This window comes from Nannospalax galili, unplaced genomic scaffold (assembly GCF_000622305.1).
Source record: "Nannospalax galili isolate Female #2095 unplaced genomic scaffold, S.galili_v1.0 scaffold203, whole genome shotgun sequence".
Taxonomy (NCBI): domain Eukaryota; kingdom Metazoa; phylum Chordata; class Mammalia; order Rodentia; family Spalacidae; genus Nannospalax; species Nannospalax galili.
Genome location: NW_008351640.1, coordinates 807,295 through 833,149, shown reverse-complemented (window position 1 = coordinate 833,149; position 25,855 = coordinate 807,295).

Genomic DNA, 25,855 nt, shown 5'->3' with positions numbered 1-25,855 from the left:
ACTTATATTTTATTCCAAATCCCATATACATTTTCCCCATCAAATTTGCTGTTACTATTTTGTCATTAAATGAACACATTATAAGGTAACATTTTAATTTATTTAATGTTTTCAATTATTTGTTATTTTACATAGTGTTTGTTGTACCTGATCATAGTATACATTTTTGATTAGCTATAAATCTGTACAAAGTTTGTTATACTGTGTTCTAGAAATGTTGCTACTATGTATGCTTTTCTGTTCCTTTTAGAAGTACTGTTATGTGTGTACTACAACAGAGGAAAACAAACAGAAAAATCAAACATAAAATCAAATAAATGATGACGTTATAAACGTATATATAAAAATGGCTACTGAAGTTCACAAGATAATAAACACGATGAAAATCTATTAAAGAGAACTTCAGAAGAAATGCAGAAAGCATAGAGCATTTTATGTCTAATTTAAGTCTGAATAGAAATAGGAAGCATAAACTTGCATCTTTCAAACAAGAGCAAAAGGAAAATCCTTAATAAGCAGGAAAGTAACTAAATGCATAAAATTAGTGTGGACAGGTGCATTAATTTTCCATTGGTGCTTAATAAGCTACAAAAAATGGGATTGTAAAAGGACAATGACTTTTTCACAGTTCTTTAATTCAGAGACTGTAAGTGTAGGTGGGTCATCCATTTAAGGTATTACAAGATGGAATTTAAGATGCTGAACACTCTAAAAGTCTCATCTTGACCATTTGTGAGTGTGTTTGGCGGTTCAATTACTGTCTCTGAAATATTTACTTGTAGATTGTTGAAATAATTTAGATTCTTGGGGATAAAAGATTGGCCCTGTTCCCTGGGTGGCTTTAAGCTATGAGGCTTTGTCACAGAGCCTCAGTCAAGGAAAGCCCTGTGTAGATAGATTGACTTCCTAAGCAATAGAGATAAGGTTGTAATTTCTATGCTGGGTGCATCAGACTGTGTATTTTTGGCACAAAATGGACTTCAGTCACAGAACTCTTTGTCAGCTGGTAGGGCACATTGACCTGTTTCAATTACTGAGGCACATAGCCCTCTGCCTATCTGTAAAGACTGATAATAAAGAGTTATAAGGAAAAGGAGAAACCACAGCCTTACCACAGATGAAAAAATACTGACTGAGGGCATTATACTTTTTTCTCCCCTCTACTACATAAATATTGATATTCTTAGCTCTAAAAATCATGGAATCTATATTTCCTCCAGCTAGTACCCTGGTGCCATTGTCTTTGAACTTACAAGAGACACAGATGAAGTCTATAAGTATCCACTGTAGTTAACAGCAGGGCTGCTGACAAACCATTACACTTGTTACTAAAATTACAGTTCCCATAAAATTAAATCCACTTGAAGACATATCAAAAGGAGTTATACAAATTAAAACAATGGGAAGAAGAGGGAAAATGAAAACAGGAGGGCACATCCATCCCAATATTTGCTCAAACACAACAAAGAAGGGAAAAAAAGATGAGTAGCTAATATTAAAACCACTCCCCAAGGTTACAACTTCCCAAATACCAGAAAATTGTGATAGTGTGAAAACTGACTTTCTGGAAAATATTTAATTGTCCTATTTCTAAAATGGATAAAAAGAATTTAAGACAAATGTATGAGGTAAGAAAATCAAATCAGTACCTACATAAGAAATTTATCAAAGTATAATTATTGGTCAATAGCTTGGGAAAAAATTAATGTTAAGAGGTAAAATTCAGTAAGGAATTTGAGTTGATGAAAAAATCATACAAATTTAAAAAAAAATTAAACTTCAGTTCAGTAAAAACACAATAAAAAGGATTTTCAAAGACAAGAAATAGAATATTGAATTTCAGAAATGGGGAGTAAAGTTGAGACTGTGATACATTCAGACGTATACAAATAAGAAGGTGAGCCAGCAAGAAGGTTCAATGGGCAAAAGCTCCTGGAGCCGAGGCTAGCAACCTGAAGTTGAACCCTGGGACAAACATCATGGAAAGAGAGAGCTGATAACTGCAGTCTGTTCTCTCATCTCCACATGTATGTTGTCTAATGTGTGTACTCTCTCACATATCAACATATACACACAAACACACACATACAAAGTAAATGAATAAAATAATAAAATATTTATTTTAAAATAGTTTCATTATTATTTTTAGTCTATGTGTATGAGTGTATTGACTGCATATATGTAAGTGCATCCATGTTGTGCAAACCCTCCGGACATCAGAAAAATGCATCAGATCCCCTGGAAATGGAGTTATAGACAATCCTTAGCCATGATGTGGATTCCTGCAATTGAACCCTGGTCCTCTGCAAGAGCAGGAAGCACTCCTAAGATCTAAGCCATTTCTTAAGCCCCAATAAAATATTAATAAAAAACAATAATATACATGAAGAAAATCTCCAAGGTATGTTCAACAGACCAAACCCTAGTTTATGTGATATAATATGGAGGTAAGATAAAGTCTAATGAATAGTCAATCTGTTAAAGGAAATTATGGGAGAAAAGTCTCAAAGATAAAGAAATAGATAACCAAATAAAAGAAACATTTAGAATATCAAATAGACATGACTATAGAAGGACCTATTCATGGCATGTCCATGTCATTGTCAAGATGTCAAAAATACAATTCAAAGATGCAACATGAAGCACTACCATAAAAGAATGTTAATATACATACAAAAACAAACACAGCACAGTAACATCAGATCTCTCTTTAGCAACACTTAGAGCTAGAAAATATGAAATGACATATTTCAGGGTTTGAGAGTAAATAAGCATCAACAAAATTGCTGGACCTGGTGAAGCAAACTCAGATTTGATAGATAAAGAAGAACAATCTAGTATAAGTACAAATGAAGGCAATTTATGATAACTTATCTACCGCTACAAAAGACTGAGAGAAATAGCATGAGCAAAGGAAGAATAAATATATTCTCAACTATGGGATTACAGGAAAGAAAACACGACAAGAGACAAATGAATACAAGAGAGCTTGTAAAGAAGATGTTATGTTCAAATCAGCAAACCAGCAAAACCCTAATACTAACATGGAAATAATGAAACAACTATCAGTTACATAAATAAATGGAATAAATGACAAAATCAATGAAAACAGCAAATTACAACCAATAGCAATGAAAATAGGTTCATCACACTATTTAAATTATTAGATAGATTAAAATTCAGTATCCAAACATTGGTTATCTCCAAGAAACACACTGGCAAAGACATCTAAAAACAGACTGGAAGTAAAAAACTAGGAAGCTTTAAGAAACACTTATAAAGGGACTATTCTTAAATATAACAATTAATATGAGAAAACAATGAAATATAATAAATGTAAATATTAATGGACTGAATGTTGGGGCTCTAAATTCATAAACCCTAGTGGATAAGAAAGGTCATACAGGTCAAGCTTTGTACAATAATAGAAGAATATTTTAATTTCCCTCTCTCATCCATAAAAACACCATCCAAACTAAACTCCACAAAAAACTTCAGAGTTAAATCACATTATAGATCATGGGAATTAAAGAGATACCTAGAGATTATCACATCCAACAGGCAGAGAAATCACATTCATCTCAATAACTCATGTAAAATTTATCATATTAAAAAATTACCAGACAAAGCAAGCCTTAACAAAAACAAACAAAACAATTGAAATAATTATTTGCATTTCATCAGACAGTATTTTAATAAAATTAAAAATCAACCTCAAGAGAAATCATAAATCTACACAAATAATTGGAGACTGAATAATGAACATTTTTTCATGAACAGTGGAATGTTTCAAGAAATGATGGAAAAATTCTCCTAGAATCAAAGGAAAGTGATACCCAGCATACCAGAACCTCTGAGATACAGCTAACACAGCTCTAAGAGGAAAGTATATTGCCATAAGAGCTTATAGGAAATGGAGTTGGTAAATATTCTAATTTTTATTCAAGTTTATAAAATCAAGAAGAAAAAACCCAAATGCAAGTCTTGCAAAGAAATAATAATGATTATGTCAGAAAATATTGAAACAGATACAAAAATAACAATGCATAGAGTCAAATATACAAGAGTTGCTTCTATGAAAAGACTAACAAAAAAGAGAATACACAAATCAATAAAATTTGGGGTAAAAAGGCATAATTTTCAAATAGCCTCCAATGAAATCCAGAGGAAGACAAATGATACTCTAAAAACTTATATTCCCCAAACTTGTAAAGGAAGAAAGGAGTAAATTTCAAACACATGTCATTGACCAAAGTAAAATCCAGAAAATGGAAACAACTTTAACAATCCAATACCTAGGAATGAAATTGCAGTGCCACTTAACAACCTTTCACAAAATAAGTCTAGAACTGGAGAAGTTTACCAATTTACCACTGAATTCTAACAAAAATTGAGGTAGCACACAACAGTACCACTCTTCAAATTGTTCCACAAAACAGGGAGCAGTGGAATACTACCAAACTCCTTCTACGAAGCCAACATGACTCCAATCCCTAAAATGAATTCAGATACAATGAAGAAATAAAAAAAGAATAATTTTTCTGAAGAACCTAGATACAATTTGTAACAAAATACAAATTCTAAAACATACTAAGTTAGGTCATCATGAAAAATTCAGTTTAATCTCAGGGTTGAAAGCTTGTTTCAACAAAAATCAATACATATAGCGCACTACAAAAATAGACCTCATGACACAAATCCTGATCATGTCAGCAGGTGCAGAAAAGGCATTTGACAGATTTCAACAGGACTTCATGATGAAAGTCCTGAAGAAACTATGAATACAAGAAGCAATTCTCAAAATAAAAAGGCTATATATGACAAAGCTATGGTCCGTATTATGTCACGTGAGGGGAAATTTAGAGCGTTTCTTTTAAAATCTGGAAGGAGACAATGTTGTCCACTTGCTGCACTCATATTCATTACAGTGCTCAAAGTCATAGAGAAATATTACGTGAGAAAAGATAAACTGGCTTCAAACTGGAAAGGAAGAAGTAAAATTATCCCTACTCAATGATTTTATATACATATATGTATATATATATCTATATTCAATCCTGAAATTTCCACCAGGAAACTCTTAGATTTTTGTGAATTTCAGCAAAACAGTAGGACATAATGTCAACATACCAACTCAGGAGATTTTGCATACAGCAACACTGAACTGGATAAGAAAGAAATTAAAGAAAATATCTCTTTCACAGTGTATTTAAAAATATCAATAAATCTCCCAAAGAGGTGAAATACCTCTACAATGAAAACATTAAACTGTCAAAGAAAGAAAGTTTTTAAAAATCATACTAGCAAATGTAAAGTTCTTCACCATCATGGACTGGAAAAATTAGACAAATCCAGTGGATTTTTCTATCAATTTTTAAATGACATTCTTCAAAGAAATAGAAAAAAATTCCCTAAAATTAACATGGAAACATATGAAAACTCATATAGAAACAAAAGATCCCTAGCAGACAGTGCAACCTTAATGGGAAAGAACACTAGAGGTGTCACACTCAAAATCTTAAATTACGCTACAGAGCCATGCTGACAAGTGAATACACACTGAGACTAAAGAATAGTTGTGAAGGTCACAGGAATATACTATAGATCATGAGCCCACAGAGAAAGTGTTATCTAATTTCTGACAGAAAGTTAAATATATGTGTGTGTGTGTGTGTGTGTGTGTGTGTGTGTGTGTGTGTGTGTGTGTGTGTGTGTGTTGGAAAGCAGATAGCCTGTTCTACAAACGGTAGTGGGAAAACTCTGCATCAATATGGAGAATTATGAAATCAGACTCACCCCTGTTACCCTGTAGAAAAGTCAACTCAAAATGAATCAGAAACTTTAATCTGAAACCTGAGATGCATAAACTACTGGAGAAAAACCTTAGGAAAATCATTTATAACTGCTGGCAAGTAGTTTCTGTAAAGAACTTCAAAAGAATTTGAGATAACACCAAGAAATGACAAGTTAGATGACTTGAAGTGAAAAGTCCTCTGTACTGCAGGGATAGTATAGGCAAAGTAAGAAGACAGAATACAGAACAGAAGAACATCTTTTCCAGTTATGCCTCAAACAGGAATCTAGGATCTATAATATAAAAAGAAATAAAAGAATAAAACACTAAAAATCAATTTTTCAGTTAAGAAGTGGGCAAATGAATAGAATAAATGTCCAAATAAGAAACACAAATGTCCAATGACTACTTTTTAAAAATATTCACCATCATTAGTCATTAAGGAAATGCAAATTAAAATCACTTTGCTCTTGTAGCTTACCTTAGTCAGAATGGAGGATATCAAGAAAATAAATGACAACAAATGGTGGTGAGGATGTGGGAAAAGGGGAGCGCTCATTAATTGCTAGGTAGTCTAAGTGGAAATGGGTGTAGCTACTATGGAAATCAATATAGCCATTTCTAAAAAAAAAATCCTAAAACTTCCATGTGACCTGAGTGTGTATCCAAAGGGATTTAAGGTCTACCACTGTGATAATTATTTGCACCTCTCCATTGCTTCACATGTAAAGAGTAGAATTCTGTTATTTTATTAGTTTAAAGAAAAGATGTAATCATTACATTTTTTTGGAAATTACCATGAGTGATTCAACCAAGGCACCGAAAGTAATATGTTCCTCTTATATGTGGAATCTTAGTACTAATTTTGATTTATATGGAGATGTATATAGATGGGTTATATAGTCATGAAACTACAAAAGGAACCATTAAAAGGAAAAAAGAAGGGTGGGAGGATGAAATACAAAGAAAGAGAAGACAAGAACAGAATGCATATGACATAAAAACAGAAGGGGGTTTAAGTGGAGATAGAAAGGAGACCAGAAGAAGAGGGTTGAGGGATCAACAAAACAACACATGATATTTCATAATGAACTCATCACTTTGCATACCAATTTTAAAAGATTGGCCAACAAAATGACTCAGTGAGTAAAAGTGCTTACCTCAAAGCTTGAGAAGCTGTGTTCAATCCCTTAGACTGCCAAAGTGGAAAGTTAACACAGACTCCAGGAAACCATCTTCTGACTTGCATATGTGGAACACGTTATTTACACACACTCACACCCACACCCACCTAACTCCCCCACGTACAGTCACATACATGCCTGTATAATTAATCAATCAGCTAATATAACAATAACTACATGCCTAAAAATAAAACACACTAACTTTTCTAAGTCCAAATAGAACAATCTAACTTCTGCTTATTTCAGATAAATAGTATAAATTAAGACATTATTTTGCCCAGCTAAGACTATCCATGTAAAATTTCCCGAAATCCATGCATGGTCTGAACACTTGCGTTTCAGGAGCAGGGGGTGTCTTGCTTTCATTAGTTGAGTGACTGCACCCTTCCCTGCATTGATGCCATACTCTGGAACAAGCACAATGCTTCCAAGTAGTCTGGGAACAATTGTCATGCCCTATTAACAAACATAAAGAGAACAGTACGTTTTCCACTAGTATTCAGTGCTCTTCTCTTTACAGCTGCCTCTATAGCCCTTTATTTTGCCAACCAGCAGGCAGGAGAGAGATAAGTTGAAGCACAATTCAAGCTTTAGACTGTACTTTAGTGATAGCCTCATGTTGCCCAGAGCTAAAAGATCAATTCACTTTCCTCTTAGCAGTCACGATAATTTGTTGCAAAAACCTGGTGACTGTGTCCAGAAGCTGACTTTATTTTGAATTGTAAGTGAGGCATCTGAATGGATACCTTGCAGTATGGTAACATTTTGGCAGAGGTATTTATTATTACACATACACATTGAATCACAGTTGAAGTAGAACATGATTACATACGCTCATAGGCTAAATGTGTTCCGTTACTGATATTTTTATAAAATTTTATTATAAATATTGGGGATAAAAGCATGCATAAGTATCAATTAACAGAAGTCAGCCAAAACAATAGTTCTTTGCAGAAATGGATCGTCTTATGCAACATTATGTCATGCAATTTCTGGCTTTTGTCAGGAGATATGGAAAAACTTTGCTGGTGGGTAGAACTTGTGATATTTGTTCTTAGTAGAGTAAAAAATACAATTATAATAGTAGTAGCAATAATAAAGTTAGTAGTAATTTTACAAGAGGGCTAATAAAACTCTAAGAATAATCGTCAATTTGAGGCCAGGGAAAAATTAGAAACTCTATAGCTGTCCCATTTATTTATATGAGAGACTAAGATAATATAATGTTATCTACTTAATATATTATTACACTATATTAATTTTAATGAATAAATAGGAAGGCAATAAGTTGTAAAACGAATATTGATAATACAATTTACATAGGACACAAACTTAAATATTCATAATAAATCTACCCTGACCCATATTTACATTAGATTTTTCTGGTATCTGCTGTTATATCATAGCAATGATTAATAAAGTTTAGAAAAGTTTGGGACAATCATAAACTTTGAGTTTTCTATTAAAAGACTTTGCTTTCTAAAAATTACTCTACAGAAAACCTCTGCTTCTCTGTTCCTTGTTTCACTAATTTTATAATTGCCTTTGTGGCTACTTCCAAAGCCCTCCCCATTCTGGCCTCTGGGTCACTGAAGCAGCTTTTTGATGCTTCCTGAATGGCTTGCACTCTCTTATCATTTGTAACATTGACACAGTTACAAATGTTTCTGTGTTGCTCATTTAATTGTCTCCCATGAATTTTTAGATTTCCTAGTTGTCTATTATTTTACTGTGTCTTGGTCTCCCAAAGGGGTAGTGACCAAAGTTGTCTCTCTGCCCTTTCTCAGTATCTGAGAACAATCTTAGACTCTTAGAGATTTGCTGCATGTCTCTGGGTAATGATGATCTTCATTATATTCAGGACATTGTTTTGGAGACTTCTGTAAAACTTTTATTTACATGCATATGGCAGCTAGTTCCTTATCTATGTAACTATTGCCAAGACTCTGCTTTGCAGTGTCCATGGAACTATATCCTCTATAACAGATGTATTACAGTGCAAAAATATACATAATGCTCTGTCTTCATTTACTCTGTCGATTTGTTCTGTTGACAACTTGTCAAGACAGTAATTTTGCTTCCAATGCTAAGTGCTATTGTTGAGTTCTGGATTTCTACACAAAATCTCAAATTCAAAACAAAATGTAAAATCTCATACAATCAAATTGGAAACGAAGTTTATGGAGCAAAGGGTTTTCTTCTTTTATTTATTTTTTGAATTGCATCAGAAATAATATAACTATGGTATAATAGCTATGTTAGTATACACAGCCACAGAATCAAGCCAATGTCTTATTCTGGAACTTCTTAATGGGTGGCTTATTTGTGATGATTTCTGAAGAGGAGACCACTCTTGTTCAGTAATATTTGAGAAAAGTAGAAAAATAAATCATTGTGGAGAAGAACTAATGCAAATATTTTCCTGAAATAGAACAGCACTAGAGTAGTTCTAGATTTCAAGAGTCCTTGTGGTCTGTCATTCTTAGCTTTTATTGTGACTAACTTCTGGAGAGTTTTGAGCTCAATATTGAATAAACTGTTTGACCTTTTTAAGGATCATTTTAGTCCCTCTGTGGTGATTAGGATACAGGGGAACAAGGAATAATACATGGAACATGTAGGGAGAATATTTTAAGAGCTCTGAGAATTTAGTGGTCACCCACTCTGCTATAGCAAAAGAAGACAGCATGTTCTGGACATTCAAATAGCAAATGGGAATCACCGGGAAATGACTGAATATATTTTGTTGGTGTTACATTTTCCTTTCTTCATCTTGAATGATTTCCATTGAGTTGGATTATTCATTTTTATAAAGTAGTTTCTAGATTCCTTCTTTGAATATCAACCACAAATCACAAGTGACAGTTTACTTCATATAATAAAATTACTCTCAAGTAAATTTAGGGATAAAATGATAGATTACCCTGAAATTTCTTTACAATATAAATGATCTGTTGTATAATACAACACTGAAGCCAGACATAATGTTTTGCTCTTGATTCAGATTCACTTTCTGCATTTCTGTACTGCTGAATAAAAAATGAAGTCTTCATTTTTTCTATTTATCATTCATGTTGGATAAATTATATCTCTAGTCAAAGACTCACTCAGTGAAGCAAATGCCAGAGATAAAAATTAAGAAAATCCTGAATATGAAAATGACACTGAGATCTTCTGCATCATTTTCCCTGAGACAATATCACAATGACTGAAGCAGTGTGCAAGATATTAATACAACTTAAAGTATATTCACTTTACCTCTTATTTTGGGTGAACATACTTACTTAAGTCTATATAAGTGGATCAGTGAGATGCTTCTTGTGGGTAAGGACATTTCCCCCTTCCCTAAGTCTGACAATCTGATTTTGATCCCTTGAAACTGCAAGGTAGGCAAGAGAACTGAGCCCTGCCACTTGTTGTTGGACCTCCACACAGGTGTCATGGCATGTGCACCATTCTCAAAATACAAAGAAACACACACACACACACACACAAGTAAATTAATTAATTAATATAATTTCAAATAATATATGTTAGATAAAAGCTAGACAGGGAATAGCCACAGGAAACACCAAAGCACTCCAGCAAAACAAAGTTTATTTCTTAGGATTGCTGGTGGCTGGCAGCTCAGCTGGGGAGAGAAAGGCAACCAGCAGCCTCTGACTGCTGAGGAAGATCTTATAGGGAGGCTGGGGAATGTGGAAGGCAGCAAAAATAATCTTTACAGTTTCAAGGGAAGTAGCTTGAACTGAGACAGCTCCTACATTACTGGGTCTGGGTTCAGTGACCTGTTTATCTTCCAAAATTATCTGAGGAACAGCTTTGTGCTGAGACAGCTCTAAATGTAGCTGTCTGGCCAGTTCCTGTTTTGCAAGGGGGCCTTCATGGCCTGTCTTGTGAGGCTTTTTTTACAGTGGGAGAGGGTCATCTGCAAACCCGGACTCTAATATTCCAGCCTTTCATGTTATAGGATAGGGGGTGGTGTTTTTTCATCATGGCTATTTCCTGCTGGTCAAGGTCAACATGGGGAAGGGAAGGCTGGAACCAGGCTCTGGTCAGGCAGTGGGGGTCTCCAGCTTGTGCATCTGGATGAAGTCCTTGGTGGTCGACAGGCATTTATACACATGGGGGAAAGGAAAATAACAGTTTGTTAAAGCTGGTATGAGTTAGTTTTGTATCTGGCCCTGAAAGTATCTGAAGAGGCAGGGAGCAATGAATGGTTAGCACCAGAGTAATAGAGAGCAGGGGCCCAAGTAAGGGCAGAAGCCAGGGAGTCAGTCCTGAAAAGATATCCCATTGGGGTGACTGCTGGTACTGGGAAATTTTAAGAAATCCTTGGCCACCTGCTGGAGGCATTTTATGTTGTAGTCAACCTTATTTGATTGGTTGACATAATAACAGCATTCTTTGCCCAAGAAAATCCAAGTACCTCCCTTTTCTGCAATTAATAGATCAAGGGCTCGCCTGTTCTGGAGGGCAACTTTGGCTAGGGAGGATAGTTGCTATTGGAAGATGTGAATTGACTGGGCTGTTGCTTCCACTGCTGTAGTAAGTTCCCGCTTGAGGTCCTGGATCTCCTGAGAGAGGTGTTGGGCTGAGAGCAATGTTATGTCCTAGACTCCCTGCTGTGAACCCTGTGGCGGCTACATATGATACCAGGCTGATTCCCACCAGGACTGCTAGAGTAGCTGATCTTTTTGCTCTGCTCCCCCCCACCCCCACCGTGGAGAGAGAATCATGTACCTCTCATGAGGCATATAGGGTTAATCTAGGTATGAGAACGACTAGAGTGCAGGTACCCTTGACTGGTGGGGAGATACAGGTATATATTTTGGAGCAGCAAAGGAAAAATAGCCCTGGGGCTAGACCAGTATTGCCCCGATTGTAACATTGTGGATGGATGAGTGGGGGCAGTTAGAGACCTAAGCCTAATGTCTGGGAAGTTCAATCATTTGAACTCTTAAAGAAATACTGATCACTTTAATTTTTCATTATACTTTCCTTTTGGATGTTTAACACCATACATTTGGCCCAAATAAACCAATTCATTTTTAGTCTTAAGGTCTTTTGAGAATCTGTTTCTCATGGGTTGCATGGGCTTGGGAGAAGTCCCTGGCTCCTTTCTTTTATCAGTTCCATCTATTTGAAGAGAAGTCAAAGGTCCTACTTGACCATAGCTGGCTTCACTTGGAAGCATGGAGGAAATGTTTCCTCTGTGTTGACCCTCCATTTAGTAGACTGGACACTGGTTCAAGCCCATCACAGTTACAGGACATTTTGAGAGATACTCCATAGTCCCCTAGAATTTAGTTGACCTATGAGGGCAAGGAACAAAATCTGTCCCTTTAAGTCCCTCTGACCAGATTAATATAGGCCCCAAAGTCTGGCTATTCAACACCCAAGAAGGGTAGTTACACCATTATAATACTTTTAATTATCATATGTTATGCAGATAAAGTGTGGGCAAAACCCATTTTTAGGTTAACTTTTATTAGACAACCTTAAACTGACTAAACTATGACCTTAGCCTGGGGATTCTAAGCAGGCTTACCCCATTTTAAGCTTTTAGTGTCAAACCAATGTTTGATTACATTAAAGTTTTCATGGGGATCTAATTAATTCACTGGGCTTACTTACAGAGGTGACTGAGGGGTTGCTGAGGTGTATGAGTGACCTGGGGGTATGCACACTGGAAAGCCTTTACCTAGCATGGATGTTTACTTTTTTTATAACCTCATGGGTCAAACCCTCTCTTTGTAGCCTTTTCCTTCCCAAGATTATATACTATAGTCCTTTTCAAAGTGTAGGAGATAATTTGTAATTAGGGCAAAATTACATACAGTAGGTGACTGAGAAGAATGGCTAACTACACAGGTGAGGGTCCAATGACCCTGCTTACCCCTCCTTTAATGAAGGAACATAGCTGTCAACAGGCCCAATTGCGATGATTTTTAGTAAGGAGACACAGCTGAAGTCATGAAGACGGCAGTTATTTGATTTAGGAGTGATGTGCAGCAGCATCTTAGAACATGGAATCCAAATTATACACATAAGATAATATAATTAAGTTAATATTATCCATTTACACAATGAGCTTCATAAGTTTCCAGATAAACCTTATAGAAAAATATAAAACCATTAATAGTCTTTGTTATTTTATGTAGTTAGAAAATGGTTTACCAAAAACTTGCTTTGAGTTTTGAAGAAATGTAAACACTGGGTAGAGAAAAGCAATTGGTACATTAAAACATTATCAAATTGAAGTTCACAATCTCTAGTACAATCATTTAAGGAAAACTGTGTTATAACCCTCCTCAGATTTAAATAAACTTTTTTTTTTTGTCTTTTTGAAGCAGGGTCTCCCTGTAACCCCAACTTTCCTGGAACTCACTATGTAGACCAGGCTGACTTTGAATTCACAGAGATCTGCCTGCCTCTGCCTCCCAAGTCCTGGGACTACAGACCTGCAACTTTTTAAATCTCTTAAAATATTGAAATGTAGGGTTTCTGTGTTTTGGTCAGACAGAATCATTGTCTAATTTGTATTGTGGCCAGGCAATGGTTCACAAAACTTTAGGTGCTTTGATATAATTTTATCTGAAAGTCTTGTTTGCTTTAGGGACTTGAGAAGACAAGTCAAGGGAGTGAGATCCTCAGGCTTAGACTGAGGGGTTCCCATAGTGACAGATTAAATAGACAGCAATAAGAAAATGGATAAGAAAATGAGTAAATAGAAGGAGATGATGAGGATTCTCTAACTCAGAGAAGTAGAAATGGGGAGACTAGTGAGGATGCCAAGCAGAAAGGTCATAGACATAAGGACTAGGAGAGCCGGAGGAAGGAGAAGGGAAAACATAAACTGTTGGTCATGTCAAACCGGTACTTGTGGCACCAACGTACAGAAAGTCCTCCCCTTCTGCCAGAGGCCCAAGGAGTGGTCCCAGTCTACTGGAGGTAGTGCCCTACAAACACCAGGGAGGTGTGTTAACCAGAGAGGGGACAGAGCAGATTCCTGTCCTGGACAGGCAGGGTATGTTTCTTCCCCAGAAACAGCATCCTGTGACCAGTAGAAGAAATGAGTTTTTCAGCACACGGGTGTGTCTTTCGGACTCAGTATTGAAAAACTCAACCAATAGTGAATATGACAGGACCAGATGGTAAGCGGAGACAGAGCACAGGAAAAGAAGGATGGGGGGAGAAAGCAGGAGCCTAGTGAGAGGTTGTAAAGGAGAGGAGAAGGAAGGAGAGTGATTGGCAGAGAAAGAGAGAAGGCACGAAGGGCCCAGGAATCTGCCTTCCCAGCCACCCAGTTTTAGGACCAGGCTTTTCAGGTCAAGCCCATGCCTTTATAGGGTTGGCTTTCTCTGGGGTTCCAGAAAGCAGGAATAGAACAGAGAGACTCTGGACCGTAGAGACAGAGCTCAAAAGTGTTACACAGGGCACCAATATGACCTCAAGACAAGAGGCCTGCACCCCCTGCGTGGGTAATAGGCTGCTAGGTTCTCTGGGATCCCTGATCACAACGGGCAGCCGGAAAACCATATAGCAGGCTGAGAGGGGCCTGTGCTCCTTTGAGAGAGTCAGCTCTTGGACCAAGAGACTCTAAGGCACAGAATTAAAGAGCAGTGGAGAGGTAGGTCTACCTTTCAGTTGAGCGTGGACAGATGCAGTCACTGTGCCGGACATTCAATGGCCACTGAGACCAGCGCTGCCCAGTGGCCTTGAGCCAGGTCCTGGAAGTCCTCCAAATCCAGTTGAAGGGAAATTAAAAGAGGAGGTAGAGAAGCAGGAGAGACGTGAAAGCAACACAAAGTACACACCAGGGAGGCAGAGAGAGAATCACGGAGGCCGAGAGAAAGAGAGAGAAGGAGAGAGATTTTGAAGTCAACAGGTGGAGAATGAGGAAAAATGGATAGGTACTTAAAATTAATTCATATATTTTAATACCAGGAACCATGTTGTAGATAAAGATTAAAGAGAGAATATTTTGACCTGAGAAAATATTTTTGTGTTAAACATTTTTAGTTGGTATGAAACCTCAGTTAAAAGTGAATATGATACCAAGTAAATGAATTTTAAGAAGCATAAATTTATGTTGACTGTGTATACATATCTAACTATATATAGGATAGATTTTAATAACTAAGATGTAATTATTATATTTGAAACTGTGGTTTGTTATTTTTAAACCAAAACATCTTTGAAGTAGACAAATCGAATGAATATACCTTAAAACATCTTGAAAGTAAACTAAAACCAAAAAAGGCATTTAACAAATAGGATTTTATATAATCAGTTTAGATTTTGTTTTGTATAGGTAATCAGCATTTGAAAGTTTTTTTAAACATTTAATAAATTTGGAGACACTGTTTAATAGATTTTAAAATAATTATGGTACCATTTAAAAGGCCTTTGAATGTATCATCGAAATATCTATAAATTTTTACACATGTATTTTGATTAAGCATGCCAAAAATAAAACCAATAATTTTTGTGTGTAATAAAACAATGAGAAAGGAGAAAAAGCTAAAATGGCCATTATTCAAAGACTGTTTTGACACAAACAGTACATGAAAACAATTATCATAGACACAGATACCATAATCACATGAAATTATAAACACCAAAGAGTAGAAGACAGAAAGCTTATATCTCTAGTTCTTTAATATTTAAAAGACTTAGCGGTGTAAAAGAAAGAGATAAGTTTGTCATATAGATTTGAAGTAGCATTTTTTAGAGCAAAATAACTATTTAAAAACCCTATCAATACCTCACAAGGAACATATGGACAAAGCAAAGTAACCTGGCAAGGTAGATTTTACTTTTACATTGTCCTTAAAAGTTATCTTCAGTAAAACAATTTTATTAAGAAATTCATTTTTCTATATGGATGCAACCACGTATGCTAGAGAGTTAAAACCATCCAACCAAGCAACTAAAGCCCATATATAATATTGATCTATGTGTTTCTTTTGCTTTCCAGTTCTGAATTTTCACATATCAACTTGCTGGTTGTGCCTGTCTGCCTTGCACGAACTTCAAAGAAGTCCAAGATTTAGTTAACATCTTTTACTTCTAAACAGCTGTGATTCCAAAATTTCTATTTTCATTAATGATAAAAACATTCCCTAGTTTACCAAATGAGCATCCATACGTTTTTAAAATTTTTTTCCCATTACGAAAGGGGATTCCCATTCATTCTTAAGTCTATCAGTAATTCAACATCACTTTAATCTGAAACACCTTATTTCTTCTCAAATATCATTAAATAGACTTCTAAATGAAATAATTCTTGCAATCTATTCACTCTAGTGTCATATTCCAGGGACATAACAGTGAATCCTAAAATCTTGGTGTGACAGTTAGTTTTAATGTCAATTTGCACATTTTAGAATAACTTGAGGAAGGAGGCTACATTGAAGAATTTCCCTAATTGACTTAACCTGTGTGGGAACTCCTGTCCAAAATGTGGGCAACCCCTGGTCTTATCAGCTCAGATAAAAAGGACAAGGCTGAAGGAAAATACTTGCCTGCTGTTCTTTCCCCTTCCCTATGGACACTGAGCTCCTTTGCTCTGTTGTTCCAGCTGCAGATTCCTCTCCTGATAGCAGAACCAGCAAATATATATCCACTGTATCAGTTTTATTCCTCTAGAGAGTCCTGACTAATACATATGGTGTTGGTCAATGATCCAATGCTTAAATCTTTAATGTAACAATTGAAACAGCAGTTGCTCAGTAAGTATTATCTACTATTACTAGTATTAGTATGAGTAGTATGATCTACTATTATTAATATTCCCAGTACAGAACCAAAGCTATATCTTTGTACTTGAAATGACAGTACAACATTATAAATTCTTTTAAACAGTTGGACAAGGTGGTGAGGGGTAACAGCAGAGAACATTTGACTCAATCTTGTTCATGGGATAAAGTTAAATGTAAAAATGGCATCAGCGTTACTGTTGTTTTCACTGGTCTTGTTATAAAATCAAATAATCTTGACTATAGATTGAATGGATGCATAAATAGAGAAATAAATAGGCAAATAAAATTTAACATTTCTTCTACAATTGGAACAAAAATTCAGCCTCACATTACAAAACACAATAAATTGGATGTATTAGCCATTGAAATACTTGTTAAGTCAATGAATGTGAGAGACCATACATCTCATAGGAGCTTGGGAACACTTTAAAATTTTTTAACTAATCAGGACATTCAGGTGAATGAATACGCAAACATACATTATTACTTTTTCACAGAGTTCCTTATTCTCCTTTGTATGAATTCAGTAAATCACCTATCAGTCTGGAGATGAATCTCAAAGTTAATGCACTTCCCTAGCATGTGTGAGACACTAGGTTCAATCCCAAGAACTGAAAAATAAGTCTATCTACATTTCTCAATTTTTTTATTGAACACTAAACTTCAGAACTCAATTTATATAGCTCAGAGAAAGAATACATTTGATGAACTCATAGCTTTGTGCATAAAAGAATATACTTCATTCTTTCTTATAATAACATTATTAAATTGGTTCTTTGACAGTTTCACAGAACACATTCTCATCACTGTCTCTCTCACCCTCTCCAATCTCCATCCCACTCCTTTAACCATGTATTCTGCCCCATAAGCACCCATTCTCCTGAATTCATGTCTCCTGGTTGTTTTATATATATATAGTTATATATACCAGGGCCATATACCTGACTGTGGTGATGTGAAAGAAAAAAATGTTCCCCATGGATGTGTGGTTCGAACACTGCATCTTCAGGTGGTGGCAATTTATGATGATTGAAAAATTTTCAGGAGGTGCATCTTTGCTCGAGGAAATACTAAGGGTGGACTTTGAGAGTTTATAGTCTTCCCCCATTAGCAGTTCACTTCTGTTTCCTAGACTGTAGATGGAGGCATGATCTCTCAGTTTTCTGCTCCAATCACTTGCTGTCATGATTTTCTTCCCAGTATGGACTCTTCCTCTGGAACTGTAAGCCAAAATTAACTCTTTCTTCCATAAGTTGTTTTTGGTCATGGCATTTTATCATAGGACTGAAAATTAACAAGCATTGGACCATGGTGGACTAATCCAGGGGAACACAATTGAGGATAGTGTCTGTCCCTCCTCCACAATGTATCAGGCCCCACCCCTTGGAGAGACTAGCCAGTTGGGAGACAAATGGGTATAACAGTTAATGTTGTAACCAAAATAACTGGATCTGGAATCAACTAAAAGGGAAACCAGCAGAGAGAGTGGGGAGGGATGCTGTTGATGCCATTATTGAAGAGAGAAGACCCAACCTAAATGTGTGCAACACTTTCCAGTGACAGCCCAGATAAACTAGAAGAAAGTTTTGATTTTATCTGGTTGCCTTTACTCTGACAAGAGAGTTTATCTCTCCTGTTGCTACTGCTGCTGGATTCCTTCACTGATAGTGTCACTCACTGTCTAGATTCTAGTGTAGACAGAAGACCAGCAGCTCATCAGGTATCCTCTTGACCTTCATTTCGAGAGTGTGACTGCTGAGACATTCAGTATCATGGACTGAGCAACTTGCCATGTTCTCAGCCTGTCTTATGTGAGACAGTCATTGCTGTATTACTCAAAGCAAAAGTGTAAGCCAATATAATAAATTCGGCTTTTCTTCTAAATTTGAAGGTTTAACCATGAATACATTACATGAGCATCACTTCAGTCCTCCTTCTCCACCTTCCAGCTCCATCCACGTGCCCCCAAATTCACCCATGTCACCCTTTCTCAAATTCACATTTTGTTTTATATCTATCTCTCTGTCTGTCTGTTGTGTGTATGCATAAAACCTATTTCATTCCAATTAAAGTTTCAATGGGGGAGTTATGCCCGAAAGATGGATTTTCACAGTTTTTCTTTCTGTCCTCCTGATCTTTCTTCTTTCCACTCCTCTTCTGTGTTGTTCCCTGAGCCTCAGAGGGTAACAGAAACTTAAGACACACCTAAACATTTGGCAGAGTTCGATATTTGTATTAGATTTCTCAGCATGTTACAAAAAATATCACGTACTTGCTTATAAGGAGCAGAATTTATGTTTGCAATTCCACAAGCTAAGTTGGGTCATTATCATAGATAATGCCTTGTGTCTTCTTATGGTTGAAGAGGTGGAGAGGGCCAACTATCTGAGACATCTTCATTCATTCCATTTATGAGGGGACTACTTACTTTTAATTACTTCCCCAAATCTTCATTTCTTAGTCTTACACTTTAGAGAATATTTCAACACCTTCATATTTTAAGGGAATTGAAATAGCAGAGAATACATGCTTTGAAACAAAACTGACCGAATTTGTATCATTAACGTCTACATAATTGTTGAAAAAAGATAGTAACATAAAAATACTAAACAATGACAAATAACTATCCTCAAGGGTAAGAGTAAGTCTTGAAAGTCCTGGTGACTCCAACCTGTAATCCTAGGTACTTAGGGGACCGAGATTAAAACAAGCCTGGGTAACTTAACAAGATCTCACAAAATAAGAAGTAAAAAAGGGATGAGTGAATAGCTGAGTAGAGTTGTCACTTAGAATAAGTGAGATCTGAAGCTGAGTCTATGTATATCATCTATCTATTATCTATCTATCTATCTATCATCTATCTATCTGTGTATCATCTATCATCTGTATGTCTATCATTTACCTATTTATCTATCTATCATCTGTATATCTATCATCTATCTTCTATCTATCTACCTATCTATCATCTATATGTCTATCATCTATCTATCATCTATCATCTATCTATCTATCATCTATCATCTTTCTATCATCTATCTATAGCTATCTATCATCCATCTATGTAATCTATCTATCTATCTATCTATCATCTATCTATCATCTATCTATCTATCATCTATCTATCTATTTATCTATCTGTCAATCATCTATCATCTATCTCTCTATGTCTATCTATCATCTATCTATCTATCTATCATCCATCTATCTAATCTATTATCTATCTATCTACCTACCTATCTATCATCTATCTTTTATCTATCTCTCACTATTTCTATTTCTGTATCCAAATCACTAAATCTATCTTTTTCGATTATCTTTTTTCTGTGTATCTCCCAAGTGAGATAAATGAATACAGAATTAGGCTTTCAAATTATTTTCACTGTATATGAATATATTTTACCCTTTCCCTATTTTTATTTAAATCTCTTAACTGAAGGCATCAATGAAAGCAATGTTAAGAAATTTCCTTTACACGTTAAGAAATTGCTTAATAGCTATGCTTCTTGGGCTGCTTGGAGAGTGCCTGATTGGTTCTCCAGGTATGAGCCGTCCAAATCATGCCTTGCCTAATCCCTGTTTTGGAATCATCTGCAGTTCCTTCCACTGTTCAAGGCCTTAGGCCTACCTACTCGCTACTATAGATCAGCACATCCTTTTTCCATCTTCTCTCTTTGGACCTTTGGCTTATCCTTCTGTGGTTACTCAAGTGCAAGTAATTATCCAAGGTCAAGTCACCCTCCTGGTCAACCTCCTGAGTAGCCTGCCTGATTTCATCTGTCCCTTCAATATAGATCAAAAAGAAAGAACCTGAAGCCTAGACCAACTAATATTTGCTACCAAGTCAGAAAGCAATCAAACTACATCAAGAATGCAAGCAGAATCAAACATCAACTGAACCAAAGCAGGCTTGAGTTTCATACCAGAGTCACAAGCAACTAATGAAATCTACATGCCAAAACCACAGTTAGAAAATAATTATATGAAAAAAGTGTCCCCACCAAATACAACCAGTCATAAAAAAGTTTTACGATGGAATTCCCTAGAAGAATCCCAGGAAACAGAATTTAAGAGTCAATTTTAAAGAAGATCAAATAAATCAATGAATTTAAAGAGCAGACAAACAATGCAGAGAACTGGAAGAGAATAGGGATAAACTTTTGACTGAATTCACAAGTGATAGGATATTGAAGAAAAAAACAGAATGAATTTAGAAAGGAAATGAAAAATCTCAAAAAACCAATATTAAATGACAGGAGAATTTCTCACTAACAGAATGAATGAAATATCAGACTATCAAGACAAGGTGTAAACTTGAAGACTTGGACCACTCAAAGAAAGAATATGAAAAAATTAAAAAACAGGAATGGAATATGTAGGAAATGTGAGATAGTGTGAAAAGACAAAATTTAAACATCATATGCATAAAGAAGGGGGAAGAATCCAAGGTGAATAGTACTGATCAGATGTTCAACATGATTAGAGAAAAAAATATACCCAATTTAAAGAAAGGCATACTCATATAAGTCCAAGAAGCACACAGAAAAACAGAACTAGAAGATGAACTCCTTGTGGCATACCACAGTGAAAAACACTAAATGTGCATAACAAAGAGAGAATACCAAAAGCTTCAAAGGAAAAACAAGTCACATATAAAGGAAAACCCATCAGAATTAACGTTGACTTTTCAATGCAAGATATGAAAGCCAGAAGATCCTGGACCAAAGTATATCAAGTTCTAAATGACTGTGGATCCCAAACCAGAACACTTTACCAGGACTATTACAGTTGAAGGGAAAAGAAAAATCTTCCATGAAATGCATAGACTGAAAGAATTCATGTACACCAAAGCTGCTGTACGGAGAATAGGCAGACCAGTACAAAGGACTGAAGAAGGGAACAAATATACCAACAGCAACTGACAGAAAATAAATGAAGGTGGAATTATGGAACCACAGAACTGGACCAAGGATGCAAACAGAAATCCAAATTATGGTAACCAATACACATCGTTTCATAACTTTAATATCGATGGCCTCAAGTCTGCAGTCAAAAGATACAGGCTAATTATAGTTGAATGAATTAAGAAATAAAATCCATCTATTTGTTGTCTGCAAGAACTCATCTCAACTTCAAGATAGGCACTACCTGAGGATGAAAAGAGACAAATATCCCAAGTCAAATGCAATAAGAAGGAAGTAGGTGTTGCAATTCTTTATTTTATTTCTTTTTTTTAATATATTGATTATTTTTTCATGCAGATCATCTACTAGCTGACAAAATATTTTTCAAATTAAAACTAATCAAATGAGATAAAGAAGCTACTTCATTCTGATAAAAAAAACAAAAACAATTGACCAAGAAGACATTATAATCATGGACATATATGCAGCAAACTCTAATAGATCAAATTTCATAAAAATATTATGACAGAACATTAGAACATCGATTAACCCCAACTCAGTAATAGAAAGTGACTGAAATAATACACTGTATCCAACAGACAGGTCAACAGGGCAAATAATAAACAGAGAGACATCTGAATTAAATAATATTATATGACAAATGTATCTAACAAATATCTACCTGACATTATACCCAAGCATTAAGGGAATAATTTTTTTTTTATTTAGCAACCCATGGAGGTGTTTCAAAAATGACCACATACTGGAACACAAAAAATTCAAAGAATTCCGTGAACTCTATCAGACCACAATGCAATAAAGCTTAATATCAAGAGCAAAAGAAGCTCTACTCTAGAAACTACACAAATTCTTGGATATTAAATAATACAGTCCTGAATGATGAATGGGTCAAACAAGAAATTAAGAAAGAAATAAAAGTATTCCTGGAACTAAATGAGAAGGATAATAGAATGCCACAAAATCTCTGGTACACATTGAAAGCAGTCCTAAGAGAGAAGTTTATAACTCTAATTGCCTATATTAAAAAAATCACAAAAAGCATAAATAAATGACTAACAATACAACTCAGGAATCTGGAAAGGCAAGAATAAATGAAACCCAAACCTAGACAATGAGAAGAAATAACAAAAATCAAAGCAGGATTTAATAAATTAGAACAAAGGAGACAATATAAAAATTAATGAATCTAAGAGCTGTGTCATTGAAAATATAAACAAGATAGACAGAAACTTCACCTAGTTTACCAAAAGAAATAATAATCAAACTAAAATCAACTAAATCAGAGATGACAGGTCAAACCACAGCAGAGACAAGAAAGATCTAGAGCATTATAAGAAAATATCTTAAAAATCTACACTCTATTGAAATTGAAAACCTAAAATAAATGAATAAATTTCTAAATCCGTGGAAACCATCAAAACTAAACCAAGTAAGGATGACCAGACCTTTAGCAAATAGGGAAATTGGAACAGTATTTTTTTATGTTTAATATTTTCATTGACCTTTTGTACATTTCATAAATCTCCACATAAAAAAAAAAAAAAAAAAAAAAAAAAAAAAAAAACACAAATACAGATGGATTTGAAGTAGAATTCTGCAACTAATACTACTTAAATTATTTGAAAAGATAGAAACAGAACTTCAAACTTCTTCTATGAAGGCAGTATTACTCAAATACCAAATCAGATATAAACGGGAGGAAAGGGAAACTCTTATTTCCTCTTGGTGGGATTTAAAATTTGTGCAACCACTCTGGAAATCAGCATGGAGAACTCTTCAAAAAACTAAAATTAAATCTACCATATGACCTGATTATACCACTCCTTGTCATATACCCAAAGGAAGCATCAATGTAGAGATACTTGTGCAGCCAGTCTTGTTGCTAATCTTTTCACAATATTTAAGAAACTGAAAAAAAAAAAAAAAACTGAATGTCCCTCCACTGATGAATGGATAATGAAAATGTGGTCTGCTTACACAATGGAGTTGTATTCAGTGGTAAAGAAAACCAAATCATGAAATTTGCAGGTAAATGAAGCTAAAACTATTTATGCTAAGTGAAGTAACACAGATTCAGAAAAACAAGAGATATATATTCTCTCTCATTTGTGGATCTTAGCTCCAAATCCTTAGATGTGAGTGTATATCCTGATGTAACTGCAGGAGACAGAAACATGTAAAGGAATCACAAGGGTAATGGAAAAGAAGGATAAAGGGGTAAATATAAATGGGTAAATGGGGTAAATGTGAGTTTTAAACTGGGGGGTATGGAGGAGGGTTATGCAAGGGGGAAATGGAGAAAATGGGAGTAATTTAACTCAGGAGGGAGTATTTTATAGAGGAAGAGATGGAAGAGATACGTAATGCTTAGGTGCTTTGAAAAATCAGAGTGAAATATATTAGTTGAGAAACATACTCAATCCCCCACCCCCCACACACATGCTCTGGAGAGAATATAGATCTTAGAGAAGGTCCTACCCCTGCCATAACCCTAGACAAATCTAATCTCTTACTCTATGCTAAAAATGGACCCCTTTATTTACTGATAAGTATGCCATTCATCACTCATCAAAGAAGCTTCATTTTGCAACAGATGTAGACTATTACAGAGTTCCACAACTGATCACACCCAAAGAATAAGCATCTGAGAGATGCTCAGCCTTAAGTGACACATCTACAGTGGAAACTGTCCCTCCTAGGATCATGGAACAAAATGTAACTACTCACTGTATACTAAATATTAATCCTTATATTTAAAGACAGGCATACCCGTGACCACTCATCAAAGACGCTTCTTTCTGCAGTAGATGAAGACTATTATAGAGTTCTACCCCTGGTCAAATTAGAGAATACACGTCTGAGAAATATTTGACTCTAAATGACACAACTATATGGAAACGTCTGTACCTAAGACTCACGTAACATAGTGAAACAGTTGATAGAATATTAATGCATCTCTCAACTCTCACCAGTGAAGCTTCCTCATGTAAAAGATGGTGGTTAACACAGAATGCCACTACTGGCCAAAATGTAGAGAAGAAGAGACTGCAGAGTGCATTTTGTTGGCTAAGACTCCTATATTAAATCTCTGCTGCCAAGGACTCAGGGACTGTCGTGGAAGAGGGGGTAGAAAGGTTGTAATAGCCAATGATATTCACAAGGAAACAGTTTTCCAGGTGGCTGGGAACTTGCTCATATGAATTTATAGTAATAGTGACAGCATGTACAAGACACATGATCCATGGATGGACTTCCCCCAAGGAATATTTGTGAACACAAACTTGACTCTAATGCCATAATATATATGAAAGAATTCATGAAATCTGACTGTTGAATCTAGGAGGGTGTAGATTGGGGATGAGGTCTAAATAGGATCAAGACATATTGTATGAAATGCACAAAATTCAGAAAAATATTTTTTAAAAGAAATACTTATCTTCTGTTTCCCAATCTCTGTGGGAAGAAAGAACAATATTTTAGATAACTGCCAACAAATGAATTCAGCAGGCTAATCACATTTGTACTGATCACATTTTCACCAGCCTCTCCTCATTCTACCCTTAAAATGACTAAATCACAAGTGCAAAAAGTCCAGATCACAAAGGAACTGACTTCTTTTTTAAATTTTATTCGTTATTTCTATTTTATGTGTATGCTTGTATTGCCTGCATGTAGGTAAGTGCACCTGTGTCATGCAATGCCCACAGAAGTCAGAAGATGCTGTTGGATCCCCTTGGACTGGAGTTATGGACAGTTGTTAACTGCCATGTGGGTGCTGGGATTTGAAACCAGATCTTCTGCAAGAACAACCAGTGTTCTTAACCGATGAGCCATCTCTCTAGCACCAGGAACTGACTTTTTTATCATACTGTCAATAACAATTGAGCAAAATGTTCTCAATTTTTCAAATAATATGTGGCTATGTTTATCTTTACAAGGTGAGACGTCAATAATAGGCATATTGAATAATTACAATAAAATTACTGATAGAATTCGTATAACTTTTTGTTTTCTTTGACTTAGAAGTACAGGTTAGCAGTACTTGGTTAGGAAACTTCTATGTAGAAATGATATTCTTATTGATGAGAATAAGTCAAACAATGGCTCATATAGAGGTTCAAATTAATGGTATTATGGACAGTGTCAAAACAGAGGTTGACTATTTTCTGAGTGCTTGCAACAAGGCCT